The sequence below is a fragment of the Bos mutus genome, chromosome 4, assembly GCF_027580195.1.
Source record: "Bos mutus isolate GX-2022 chromosome 4, NWIPB_WYAK_1.1, whole genome shotgun sequence".
Taxonomy (NCBI): domain Eukaryota; kingdom Metazoa; phylum Chordata; class Mammalia; order Artiodactyla; family Bovidae; genus Bos; species Bos mutus.
The window spans coordinates 75,931,768-75,946,228 of record NC_091620.1 but is presented as its reverse complement, the minus strand read 5'-3'; the positions used below and the strand labels follow the sequence as shown (position 1 = coordinate 75,946,228).

Genomic DNA, 14,461 nt, shown 5'->3' with positions numbered 1-14,461 from the left:
TCTGTGCCCATAAATGCCTATGCTTATTTATAAAGCTACATAAGTTCTCTAATTCTACCTAAATATATATTTAGTGATCAGTGGACATAGATCTATACACATGTATATTTAAGGACAAGGTATATATTATATGTTTGTGAGCTCTTTCTTTTGCTCCCTTATTTAGGTAATGTTGAAAATAGCAAATGTAGGACCTTTCAAGGCATCTCTGAGTGTGCTGGGAGATCTGGCTAAATTTATATATTGGAACTTCTGTTATTTGACTGATAGTCCTCTGTTCATTTGAGTCCACAGTAATTTATCAATTATTTCCTAAAATGACTCATGCATCAGACTGTCCTGTGGGATATGTAACCTGAGCCAAGGGACCAGCAAGACCAAATCTTCAGGCTATGAAGATTAAAACATAAACTTCAGTTCAGGTAGTGGTTGCATTGCCTTGGAGTTCAGGGATATTCCAAAAGTTCACTCTTATGTGTATCTAGATGCTTGTGAGGAAGGCTTTGCAGTGCAATTTAATTTATAGATTTGCCTTCGGAAGTCTTTAACAGTGTTATTTCCCAAAAGCCCATTTAAGGTACAGCCAACATCATTACCCTAGTATATCAGAAACTGTTATGTGATGTTTACATGAGAAACAGAGAAACCTTGGCTTGTCTTTAATCTCAGGGAGTAACAGAGAGACAGACAGACATCAGTCAAGAGTAGCACAGATAGTAAGTGTCTGGATTAGGGAAATAAGATCTAACCACTGATCTGAATAAGTAGCTGAGGATGTTGATCTAGATTAAATTGACTCCCATTTTCAGTCTTCCATTCTTGAAAATCTAACTAGTACTTTTTCCTCTTAAACTGTGCTTTCTGCCTAAGTTACCTAATAATTGACTGAATGCTTATTTAGTAGGACAGATATAATCCTGAATTCAGTTTAAATATCTGAATTCAAAGGCCCTTAAATTCTTTATGTTTCCAGGGTCTTGAACATACTGAAAGCCTACAAGAAGGGCTGGCAAGTCCTCACATTAAGAGTAGGGCAGCATTTAGAAGTTTCTAGGGCTGGCCATATGCCCAGGGAAATATTTCATCCCAGCTTCCCATCCTTAATACTCGGATCTAATAAAATATTTTTAATTATTAATATTAGCAGTAAGCACAGACTTGAGCCTGTTCAATGGCATTGGCATTCTTCCCTTTGTAAAGAATCTGAACTCTTGAAATAAAATCATTTTTTGCACCCTAGGGCATGAAGGGATTCTGTAATGTGAAACCAACCAGTGAAATTCTATCACTTCTACAAAAGACCTTGCTTTCAAGGTGTGTTTCCTTCCATGCCAAGACCTATTATCTATACCCAGGAATTCTCATAGAATTAATGTTGTTCTTATTGTTCTAACAGATTAATCTTTAAAAAGTTAATCTGAATAACATGGCTGTCCTGAACTTTCTATTCTTTTTGTAGAATCACTATTTGGTCCTTATTCTGAGCACCCACCACACCAACTGCTGCTCTACAGAGAGCAGTTAAAACAGTCTGTCGACCAACATGTGGCATAACTCAGACTGTGATGCGTCAGCACGAAGCTGCCTCAAGGCATAAAAATAAAAATATGTTTCTGAACAGCATGAAAATTCAAGACCATGTCAACATTATCCCATTAATTCTTAACATCATCTGAAAATATATAGTTAAAGTTAAATTCTAAAATTAACCAACACAGAGAGTTTGTTAAATATCTGGACACACTTTTGAATATTAACTAATATTGTTAACTCTAGCAGTATTGCAGAATTTCTTCTAAATAATTTCTTCTAAAATGTAATATAAAAATCATACACACTGGTAGCAGTAGAGCTTGTCAGCTACTTTTAATGTTAGATTTGACATGGATTGTGACTGTAATTTGAGAGATTATGTCATAAAAGAACAAATTTAATAGAGTAAAGCAATCTCCTTTAGGGAAGTAAATGAATAGTTATAAACTAAGTAAACATTAGTTCTTCAGGAAACTCTAAACCAAAATTATGGTTTGGTTGGTTCGGTATGGTTTGGTTATTTGCGTGAAAAACCAAGAAAGTAGGGATCAGATCCGCATTTTTGAGGATAATTCCATCAAATGATATTTCTGGAACCTCACAGTGCCTCATGAAGGAACTGTTTTAGGGGTCCCCAAGGCCACCCCACATTCAGGTATTTGCTTATAGGACTCCTGGGACACAGAATATAGTTGTGGTCACAGCTCAGATTTATGACACTGATGTATTAATAGTAAGGATACCCAGTAGAATCATAAGGAAGAATAACACAGGTAGAATTGGAGGAATCCACATGCAGGCTTCCTTCTGCTTTCTCTGTCTCCCATGAGGGGTCACCCAGAGAGCATTCTTCATGCAGCAATAAGAATGCAGCAGCATATGTGTGATAATATTGCTGCCCTGATGGTATGGCTGCCCTGGGAAGCTCATAAGAGACTCAGTGCCCATGGTTTCTCCTGGAGGCCAGTCAAGCTGGCACCCTCTGCCTGGCACGTACCAGAATCCCAGACTCCCAGAAGGACAGCAGGTGCTGAGCATAAACCACATTGCTTGAGCAAACAGTTGAGATACAGTGAGAGACCTGTATCACTTAGGAAAGGTTTATATTAGTGAGGGAACGAATTACCAGTCACGTTCCCGGATGCCAGCCCAGAACCAGACTGGTGAGGAGGCCTTTCTGAGGTATCAGTTACAGCCCTGCTCTGGAAATGCATTCCGGTACCAGGAACAAGCCACAAAGTGGCCACATTCACAGACTCTATAGGTGCCCCCAGTGTCTGTACTTGCAGCTAAGGAACTCGCAATTCCTCCAGCATCAGTTAAATCGACTATCATGACAAAGAATTTTTTTGTCCAAGATAGAGTATATTTTTATTAAGGTACTTTTATGAAAATTTTTATTAAAATATACTCTAGTCTATCTTGGACATAAAAAAAGTGGGGGAGTGGCTAGGGGTGCAGGTAACAAAACAAAACAATAGCAACAAGAGCAGTGAAAGAAAATGCTTGGACTTATAGTAGATGTAACCAAAAATAAAATCCACTTTGTCCAAATGCACCCTAACGACAGGAAAACTGATTTCTCTGTCAACTATGAGTTTAATCCTATGTTTGTTTCCTGTGTTTGCCCTTTAAGATCCCAAACTTGGCATAAAATCCAGTCTCAAAAGATTGTTAAAGGGAGTTTATCAGAATCTAGAAGAGACTTTACCAGTTAGGGAAGTGTTCAGGCTTAACCCCGCCCGGGTGAGAGTGAACTCTGAAGGTGAAGAGACTGGTGAACAGCAGGCTAGGAAGGGGTTTAGGTGATAACCCTCAGCCCTACCTCTGATACCTGCAGAATTCAGAATTCAGAACAGCTCTGAAGCCGTCCCTTATCTGGACTTTTGGACATGTCAGGAGAAAGCTGATCTCAGTCCAGAGAAATATGAAAACTCTGGCTCAAAGTCCTTAAGGTGGTTTGTGACAGAGAGATAAGCACAGGTACAATGGGAAGAAAAAATTACCCCAGGTAATCTGTCAGATTGTTGACTAAACAAAGTCAGTGTGAAGCCAAGTGAGCTGAGGAAGGGAATAAATATGCTGCAAACACGCCATCCATAATTACCATGAGACTAATCGGCAGACACACCTCAGCCGATCCAGAGGCAAGAATAAGCAAAGGCAGCCACTAGCAAGCATACTGGCTGCTCACAGAGGTGGCTGAGCAGCTGTGGCAGGGGAGGGGAGATAATAAAGGCTTCGAAGGAGAAGCTGCTTTCATAGTTAAGTCCTTGAAAGAGCAGCTCAGGAGATAGGCACTTCAACTGCACTCTAGTCCTCGGGATAAGAATTTGTTGATTGTAAACTCAACGAGAGCTTGGGCCCCCCCTCCCCTGACACATACATCTCAACACCTGCCAGGAAGAAGGCAATTTTACTCTACCATACTGAGGAAAGGATCAAAAACGGATGCAGCGGAAGCAAGCGGTGCCCTCCTTAACACTGACTGTTGCAGTTCCAATTAAATCTAAAAAGTCTAAGAGAAAAGAAAACAGGGATCCTGATTCTAAAGCTGCATAGGAATGTATTATGCAAATAAACTCCTTCATCAGCATTCAGGGATTGTAAGGAATGTTCACTTGATGTATACACTGAGCCACAGAGCCAGGGCCTTGGTAAACAGAAGTGCCACTGGATGAAAAAGATGTCCTCCACCAGCAGTTCAGGCCAATGCAGAGCCTTCCCCGGTTATACTTGCTGTTCAGAGCTCATCAAAATTAAAAAAAAAAAAATTATGCCTTCCATTTTTGGTTGGTGGTCTGGCCTGTTGATTCTCTTAAGCAGCATTCCAGGTCTTTATGACAAGAATGCTGAAGTAAGTTTGATTGTAAATGGCCTCAATCATCTTAGGAGGCCAGACAGGGTTCCCAGGAGGAAGCACAATTCTCAGAATGCCTAGGGACAATTAACACTAATGCCCACATCTCCCTTTGGGGAAAGAAATCATCAATCCATGAGTTAGACTTCTTCCTGCACTACCATTTTCAAAGTTAATTGCATCTTTGATAGGTGTTGACTAATATAAGGCCTATGAGAAATGAAATTGTTTACGTTTTATAAGTGTAATAAATGCATAAGGTAAGAAAAGATCTGTTTGAACCATACTGCATTCACACTCTAGCTGAAGAAATGAATGGGCTAAATAGTTAAAGGTCTTCCTTTAATCGGTAAATGAAAATGATTTACAGTAGTATCAGAGCAACAGATTAAGCTGTACCAGTCTCTACTTGTATGGCAGTTAACATTATTTTTTCATGTATTCTTCTTTAACAATGTGCATTGGCATGTGGCTGTTATAAGCATGCTCCTATAATCTTGTTAACAATTATTTGTTCAAGTCCTTTCTTCCTCTGATCATACAAAGGTCAGCTCTAGACATTGTACTCCTACCAAATAAATATTCCGTATGAGGTGAGGCAGATCCTGTAATTAGTATCATTAATTAATATCACTACTATTTCCTCAACTGAATCAGGATTTTCCTGAGCACCTACTATGTTCAAGGCACTTTGCAGGCACTGAAAGTAAGACCCAGTCCTGGCCTTCTGTGAGCTGACAGTCTAAAATGAGCATATGTGTAACAGTTGATTTTAATAGAGGGGTAACTAATTAAAATGTCTCAAAGGATCTACTCTAATGAAAAAATTATTAGTTTTACTAGTTATATGTGGCTTTAATAAATACATCTAGAGGGTTAAGGATCTTTGAAAAGCCCTTGGCTTCTTTTGTCTGTTAAGCATTTCCTTTGTAATATTTGTACTAATAATTTGTACTTTTCCTGAAGAATGAACTCACTGAGTATAGATAAATTTCTGCTTATACCTTGGCTGAATTATTCTCAGTTCCAAATTAGTGAGATAGAATTCTCTTGAGCAAATCTGCTGATCGTTGCTCCTCCCCTCCCGTGGCACTCAGCATGGAGCCTGGAGCACTGTAACCTCACAGCCTGAGGTGTCCATGGTACAGACATGGGGAGAGTCTCTGCTGCTTTTGCCTCTTCCTCAGAGACCACATTTATGGGAACTTTAAATGGTTCCATAGCCTTTGCACTATTTCACCTGCATTTTTAATAGGGCAAAAGGCGGCTGGCTTCAATAATAAATTCTGAAATTTAATTTCAGCTTCTGACATTCATGGTTGAGTGTATCTCCCTTTTCCATGAGTGGTTCCACAAATCACTCCAGTTCACCCTGACTGACCCAGACCAGGGAAGAGGACAGGCAGTCAGACAGTACTCTGGCTGCATCCTGCAGAGAACAGAGTCCTTCCTTGGCTAGAAGGCTCCAGACTGCTCTCTTCAGAATTTAGGGAATCCCAGGAAATGTTCAAACCATGAAGCTTCCAATAGGTTCCTGTTTCATGGAGTCATACCCAGGGGCTTCCTTGAGGATGCCCAACTCTGAAATTCTTTTCCCCGCTGCTCAGCCAAAACCTCGTTTATTAAGGTGCTTTAAAAATGAGGGTGAAATCCCATTTCTTCATATGTTTTATTGGAAACCCTGGACTATGATGATATTCCTTCTTGATAGTCTTTGCAACATACACTGTTCTCTTTCAAGATATATTAAGTGACCGACTTCCCCCAGTCGACACTTGTTAGGTATTTAAGACTCTGATAAAATATATTAGACCATGAAGTAACCAAGAAATCAAGCAAGAAAAACCAGTTTTGCTCTTGAGGTCTGACCTCCTTTCAGTTCCTTAACAGTACATTGTTGGAGGAGACTAATGAGTGAACAGCTATCTTTCCCAAACCCCACTGAGAAGGACTCCACATGCATCTTGGAAAACCTAAAAAATCCAACTCCTCCAGTAACTCATGCTGGACAGTTGGATTTAGGTTCTGATAAAACTTTCTCTTGCCTCCCCTAATATGAAGCTGAGCTCTCCTGGGCAAGGGCTGCTTCCACCACAGTCCAGGGAGAAGGTAGCCTCTTAGATGAAATGCTGATGAGTTCTGTAAGACCATTGAAATAGATCTCAGAGAAGTCACAGAATCAAGAAAAGGTTGGTTTGTTTGTTTACACGGTGAGCAGAGAGTGGGTAGGAGTGGAGATCAAAGTATTAAGGTTAAGAGGAAAGAAAGCTCACATCATGGTTTTACATCTGCACACATATTTGTACCATATGTACATGCGCGCACACACACACACAGAGGATTGGGTCGATTTTCCAGTGTCATCCCAGGTAATTTCATGCCATGGAGATGGCTGGCTTTGTCTCCTCTAGTTCTCCTGTAAAGACCCAAGGAGTTTCTTGTCCTCTCTGTGTCTTTGTGGACCTCTCGCTGTATGAGCCTCACCCCTCAAGCCGGCTCCCGCCTTGGCCATCAGATCTGAATCACTCTCCATTCAGGCTTGCAACCGTTAAAAGTAAAGAAAGGAGATAAGACTGTCTTCCCTTTTTTCAGTCTCTGGCTTTTGTGACAGTCTCAGCTCAGCTCCCACTCAGCTCAGTGTCCCTCCTCACTGAGACAGTCTGACCTGTGTTCATAGCATGGTGGTGTTGATTCAAGTCAAGCTTGTGACCCCTCAACCTCTCCCATTATGAAGCTGGTGCTAAATGCCAAGCCATTTTCTCCACTGTCTGATTGTTCTCTTGTCTCAAACTAGAGATGATACAGAAGATGTTGACCCCTATGAGGGAGTTTTCTAACAACATCCTGTTATCCAGGTGCTCAGAGTGGAGTTTAATATCATAAGACAAATTCTTGGGTAGATCCAGCTAACCGCTACAACCAGCAAACATCAAGTCTCCAGAGCAGTCCTTAAGCTCTGGAGTCCATAAGTCCTATCCCAGTGTTCCCAAAGCAAATAATTCATTTTAAACTTAAGTACTAAAAACCCCTCATTTCTAGTGAAAGAAATAGTCCATAAGGTTGGATTTTTTTGTTGTTATTTGAGAATTCTGCCTACAACTTTGCTCACAAATAGGGTTATCCCGATGTCCTGTTCTGACAAAGACTTCCCCAGGTTTTCTTTTCAACCGAACTCCCTCAGACAGGACCAAAATAAGATTATATAATGCCTTACTCCAGGCTTGAATTATATGCTCTAATTGTAGCAAAATCTCTATAAACGGTGAGAATCACACATTCTTCAACGTGCTGTTTGGGTTCAAAAAAATTTTTAATAGAAACAACAGACAGACACTTAGCCCGGATTAAACAGCGGTTTACTCTAAGGCAGCTCCCACATTTGCTTAGAGAGGAGCCTGCATTTACACTCCCGTCACAAGGTCTCTCATGTTTTTATACACAGTCTCCAACAAATAGTGATCCTCATCAGGACCCTGGGTTTTCAGACTGAACATGGGTTTTAGGACTCATGACGTATGCATCGCATATGCCAAGCACAGAATGCAACTCTGTTTGTCACATTTCACCGTAATTTCTGTTACAGTTTTCACAGCTATCTTCCCCACCATGTTCTGGGCTCTTTTGTTTGACCTCTGGCCCCAACGTTTCCTAGCACATGTATCTTTCAAGCCCAGTAAAGGCCATGTTTAGAATTAAATGAGACCCTTTTGTGCTTGATAGTAAAACCACTTGATGTTTTTTGTACAAAAGTACTTGCATCTTGGCTAAATGGTAAACTCAGTTAATAATTCCTGAAACTTCACTTCCCTCCTGACATTCGTTGTTAAGCGTTGGTTTCCACACCACAGAGAGCCTCTACTTTCCCTTTAACTTCGAATTGTTTGTCCAGGTGGCGCTAGTGGTAAAGAATCCGCCTGCCAGTGTAGGAGATGTAACAGATGTGGGTTCAGTCCCTGGGTAGGGAAGATCCCCTGGAGGAGGACATGGCAACCCACTACAGTATTCTTTCCTGGAGAATCCCATAGACAGAGGAGCTTAGTGAGCTACAGTCCATAGGGTCCCAAAGAGTCGGACACGACTAAAGCAACTTAGCACAGTGCACCCCTCAACACAGCTGTGCGGTGAAAAACACCCCGGGGGGTGCGGGGGGGAGTGGGGAGGGGCGCATAATGAGACATCCGTGTGGGGGCACTGTCTCTTTTGTGTGTTGAAGCACGTGGAACAAGTTAGGCATTGAGATGGGGGCTGGGGGAGGGGTGGTATAAGAATATACTGGCAGAGAGGGGAGCAGGCTCCCAAATGTCTGAGCTATGTGGACTCAGTGCTTCTGATCCAGCAGCCCCACGTCACCTCTACCTCACACTGTACGGGAGCTAAGACAACATGGCACTGAGTGCTGCAGGGACTGGTTATTACATCTCCCAGGGCCTGTCTGGTGGAGATCACTGACAGCCCAGAATTTCTAGTACCATCTTTATGTCAGCAAAGAACTGAAGCCCAGGAGCTGAGATAGGCCTAGACCAAGGCAGCTGCCTCTTAAGGCAGGTTTCAGAGCACAGCCCTTGGACAGGCGAGTACAGCCATGTAGAACAGGCAAAACCTGGCTGTTCTGCAGCTCTTTTTTTCTCCAGAAAACAAATACGGCCAGCAAGTCAACTGTGAAGTTTGATTCTAAATGAGCAAATTGTTACAGAAGAGACGAGCTATAAGAATTTATGAGATTATTAGAGAAAACATAAATATAAACATAGGCAAACCATGGCTTTAATTTGAGGGTTTTTCAAAATTTAGAAACATGATTACTGTGACTTCTCAAATGACAGCTGGTCTCACTGAAACACTCTAATTATGAGAAAATTCTGCAAAAATTCTGATATTATGATTTCAAGATGTTTTAAACATTTGTGCCTCCTTAAAAGCACCTCAGGATGCCCTCAATATTTTGAGAAAAAAAAATCTATTTTTGGAATACACATGTAGCTCAGTCTTTTCACTAATTTCACTTGCTGCATGCTCAATAGGGTCAGCTTTGCTTAAAGTCTTTATTCTTACTGCCTAGATAATTTTTATTCAGCTACTCTAAACGTACTAAGCAATCTTGATTCTAACAGTAATACTATATCTTTGTCACTGGTTCTGTTAATTCTAATGATTGGTCCTAGGCTGTTCCTCCCCTTCCTTTAGGAATGGTACCTTCCAGTCTCTCCATGTGCATGAAAAGTGACAAGCATGGGTCCCCATATTTCTACTTATTGGGCCACCCTAAAGACACGGTTTGTAAAATCTGCATGAATATTATCTTTCTCTAATGAGCTTTGGTTTTGCATATGTTTTTAACTGATGTATAATGCTCTATCTTTCATAGTAGCTTGTCTAATTACTGCTAGAGCTCTGGAAAATATTTATAGCTGAGACCTTATGAGTGGTGAGGATAAGATCTGTGGATTCAGGAAAATTAGAGACGCACTCATTCCTGGGTTCTAGCCAGTATGGTCCCAGAAGGAAGGAAGGGCTGGGAGGGGACATACAGCAGAGGCAGCGCTGGGTGAGCTCCGCACACACACTTCAGAAAGCAATCCCTGGGCGTCAGTGCAGAAAAACAAAATGTATTTTCTCTCAGCCCACGTTTGGTTTGGCCAGCTCCCATGAGGCCACTCTTTCTACACCAGACAGAGAGAGCCACAGTCATCAGACATGTTAGCCCTGGGAACCCAGAACTGCCCCCAGTGTCTTGCTATCCTCCAGCCTGAGTGTGCCAGTTAGTCATTAAGGACAGAATCTTCTAACTCTCCCTCTCCATACTAGTGATGCACCGAGTTTAAGGGGGAAAAACAGTTATGATTTTTTTTAAGTAGTCCTAAGTTTGTATCTAACGATTTCAAAGTGAACATTCTCATGCTATATTTTAGTGTAACATTTGGTAAAAATTCTTAAGGAAATTAAGAATCCTGTATGTTACATACATATAGACACAAACATACAAATAAAGCAAAATATGAATAACAGCTTTGCAAATATAGTTCAAGCAACTTCTCACCCCTCAACTACATCCCTAGAGCAGCCCCCATGTCCACTATCAAAGCTTGCAGTAGATCTGTGACTACCAGCCCAATTTTTAAAAACTGCGATTTTAAAATGTCAGTTTAACTTTTCAGAAGTAGTTGATACACATGCTCGGTTTCCCCACGGTTTGCCATGGAAACAGGAATCAGACTGACACGCTTCTCAGTTCTGACTCGATTCTATCCCCCGCCTTACAGTCTCCCAGCCATGGCTAAGCATCTCTCCAACAAAGGTTTTTAAGTTGGCCTTCTGAATGTTTTCTGAAATATATTTTTCTATTGTTAATAACCCTGCTAGTTGCCATCTAGGACTGGTTTGATTTAAGAATGAAAGGAAATATTATTCTCTAAGTGAATTATTGAATTGGCCTATTGTTGAACATTTCCTTATCAAATACATTTATGTGGATATATGTCTACACACACACAAACACCCTTTCACAATCATTCCCTGAAGATGTCTACAGAGACATAAGTTTTAAATGAATCGTTTCTCTAAAGTGTCTCTCAAGGGTAAGTTATTGATCAGGGGAAACCTAAATTAGGGCATAAAGAAGACAGTTGCAATGTACTGGAAAAAATAAAAGCCATGGAATCATTATTGGGGACATCTAGTCCAGTGACCATGCTTTAAAGAGGTATAGATTTCTGTTTCTGACAAAAGAAATGTATATGCTTGTCATATAATTTACTTTAACTAGTTTGCAATCCATGCAGGTAAGGTGTCCTGAATCAATTCACTAGAGTCATTAGCTAAAACCAACAACAGAAGAATTGGAGGGCTCTTTGTGGTCTCAGTCCAGTTCCACCAACATCTATCAGGCACCTTGCTTGGTTCTAGAGAGAGAAAGATTAATGAGAGAGTCTCTCACTCTATGCATTCGAAAGCAAGGAGGAGTGATGGGGAAGAGAATGAGGTAAGGAGACAAGTAAGGATAGTATCAGCAAGGAATGCTAAGAGCCCAAGGGACACAGCACCTGAAATCTGCTGAGCAGACTTGTAGAAGATTCTACTCCACCTAAAAGGTGACATGTTAGCTGGGCCTCGAGTGACAAGTATGATTTCACTTGTGTGGGCAGGAGGTACAGTGGCTCTTATACTGGAGAAGTAGGAAAAGGAGAGGGTCGGACTGAAAGAACATTAAAATGGGGCTCAGTGAAAAGGGCCTTCTATGCTGCATAAGGGAATTTGAATTTTATATAATCATATATCATCAAAAAAATTAAGTGGAAGGGTGAAATTATCTGTATTTGGAATTGTGCCTCAATAGTATTTAAAATGGCTTTTTATAGGAAACTGGGGACAATTAAAATGTTATCGTAAAAGTTGAAGCAAATGATGTGAGGACCAGAATTAGGGAAGTGGTGACGGAAACAGCACATTGGAAACAGATTTCAGAGATATCTCAGGCATTTCATTGATGGAAATAAAGCTTGGTCAATAGTGAATACAAAGAAAGGGTTCAGGAAGCAGAGCTGTGGCCAGAGTTAAGTGGAAGATGATGCCGCATGGGTGCAGGAGCAAGTTTAGGAACAAAGGTGATGAGGTTAGCTTCAGATTTGTGAGTTTCTGGTGCCTGGAGGAGCCTTTGGGGAAGAGCCCAGGTGCAGGGCACCAGGGTGTGGTGCTCAAGGGCAGAGCATTGTGGGAGACCTGGAAGGGGCCATCCTGGAATGGGACGAGCTCTCCCCAAGAGACCCTGCTGCGCAGAGAGCAGAGGAGAGTATAGTCAGAGAGGAGAGCAGAATCTGCCAGGCACAGTCACATCTGAGTGGCAAGCTAGGGCAGTCTGAGAGCTAGGGATCTCTTCCAGAAGAGGAGCCAGAGGGGAGCCAGGGTGGGGGTTCAGGGAGGCCGCAGGGAGAAAGGGAATGGGAGGCAGTTAGAAAACAAAGGGGAGGAGCAGGCCTAGCCTGCCGGTTCAGCGCAGTGCAGGAGCACAGCACTCCACTGACGCTAACGTGGTGAGGGCGGCGGGAACGGGCCTTCAGCTGCTCCTCTGCAGGGGCCTCCCCACAGGCCTTCCCTGCGCACTGCCCCACGGTCACAGCCACACTGGGAACCCCCGCAGTGAGACCATGGGTGCTCAGGTCCAGTCATGGGCAAAGGCCTGGCTTCTCTGGTTTGGTTTTTCAGAGGGCAGGGGTAGGTAGGATACAAAGATGAGTAAGACACCAATTCTACTCTGAAGGAACTCAGTATGTAGGGAATGTTTAAGAAAAACAGAGTGCTCATTGTTTACAAAAAACACTCTTTAATCACCATCTTGTTGAAACCGTTCTCAAATGTACTGTGTTCCATTCTTGGGTTGAGGCACACAGTATCCTGAAAATGGGCATGCTCTTGAGTTTCCCTTTTCCCCTGACACATTCAGCATTTGAAATCTGGATTTCATCATCAGGACTCCAGTGAAAAGCATCCCCTCAGTGATCACCAGCCTCACCATAGTAACAGCATCCAGTGATGGAGTCAACCCTTCATCCCCTTGGGACGGCCTGTAAGCCGAGACTAGTGGTCAGTGTATTCGCTGAATTTTCTCCTTCCTCTTTGATTGCTCCTCAGGGGGTTCCTTCAACTCTCTTCTCGTGCGGTGACGCCCCATCCCCAACCCCTCCCCCAGGACCTCATCTGTTCTCATGGCTCCACCCGTCACCACCATACAGATGACTCTGATGTCTGTTTTGCCATCTTTGGCTTCATTCCCAAGACTTCCACTTGCCCTCTCAACATTTCTCTCCAGATGCCCCACATGTATGCGTTCAAAATTATTCATGACCTCTCCTCCTAAACTCCTCCTCCTCTTGAATCACCTATTAATTAAGAAACCATCAACCCTCCTTGTTGCCCAGCTCAAAACCATCTAAGTGCCTTCACACTCGTATATATATATGTATCTGTATATATATATACAATCAGTTCCCAAATTCAAGTGATTTTACTTCCCCATTTCTCATAAGGGCCCTCTCCTCCTTTCCTCCTGCCATTCTATTCCTGTTCAGGCCCATTCTACAGGGTGAAATAGCCTCTACTACTATGGTAAATCTTCCCTGATCACTGATGCCACAGCACTTGATTGTCCTAAAGGACCGCCCCACTTGGAGACTTTTCTCACACACACACAGTGTTAAATGAGTCCTCAGAGCGTCCCTGATGCAGCCCCATTCAAATCTGTCTTATCTCTGCTCTCCCACAGTAGCCTCTTACCCATCTGTGCTGCTGAAACACTTGGCATCGTCCTGTGTTTCCACTTTCATGGTTAGGCCCATGCTGATCCCTTACCTTGGAAAACCCTTTCCGCAAACCACGTCCTCCTTCAAAAACCAGGTTGAAGTCTGCCTTCTCCATGAATCCTTCCCCAAATCCATCAATCAGAAGTGATTTCTTAGTCCTCTGAAGTCCCATCGCTCCTCATACATTTCTTTTGTTCCCTCTCACTCTGTTTTGCAACATGGTTATCGGTGTTCACATGTTCTCCCTTTTATGGAATTCAAATACTGGATATTACCTTGGGTTCTTACAACAGTGGTTTTCAGAGAGAGTGAACAAGTACGTGAATGAGTAAATAAGTCTTGCAGTATCATTAAGTCATCATTCTATATCAAATTTCGGGTAGATTGCCTATCTCTACATCACTTAGTTCTTCTGGAGCTTTATCTTGTTCCACTGCCATCTCATTTGGTCTAAATTTCTACTGGTATTTTTATGTATGTGGAAGGTTTCTTACATTTCTTGACCTTGGAGAAGTGGCCCTCTGTAGGGGTGTGCCGTATGTCCTAGCACTTCACTCCCCTCGATCACTCAAGGGCCCAGGGAGCAGCCTGTCCCCGGTGGGCTACTCAATTCCAGAAGCTGCTGGGTTGTGGTTTTCTGGTTTCTGGTGTTTGCCGCCTTGTTGGAGAGTCGGTCTAGAGGCTTGTGAAAGGCTTCCTGGTGGGAGAGGCCGTGCTGGCCTACTGGTGGGTGGGGCTGGGTCTTAGCCCTCTGCTGGGCAGGGCCTTGTTAGGG

At 42.5% G+C, this 14,461-nt stretch overlaps 1 protein-coding gene across 7 annotated transcripts in view; it reads left to right on the top strand.

The window, feature by feature from the left end:
- MAGI2 (membrane associated guanylate kinase, WW and PDZ domain containing 2) overlaps window positions 1–14,461 on the top strand; it is a 1,472,905-nt gene that overhangs the window by 1,388,859 nt on the left and 69,585 nt on the right. The window lies entirely within an intron of this gene.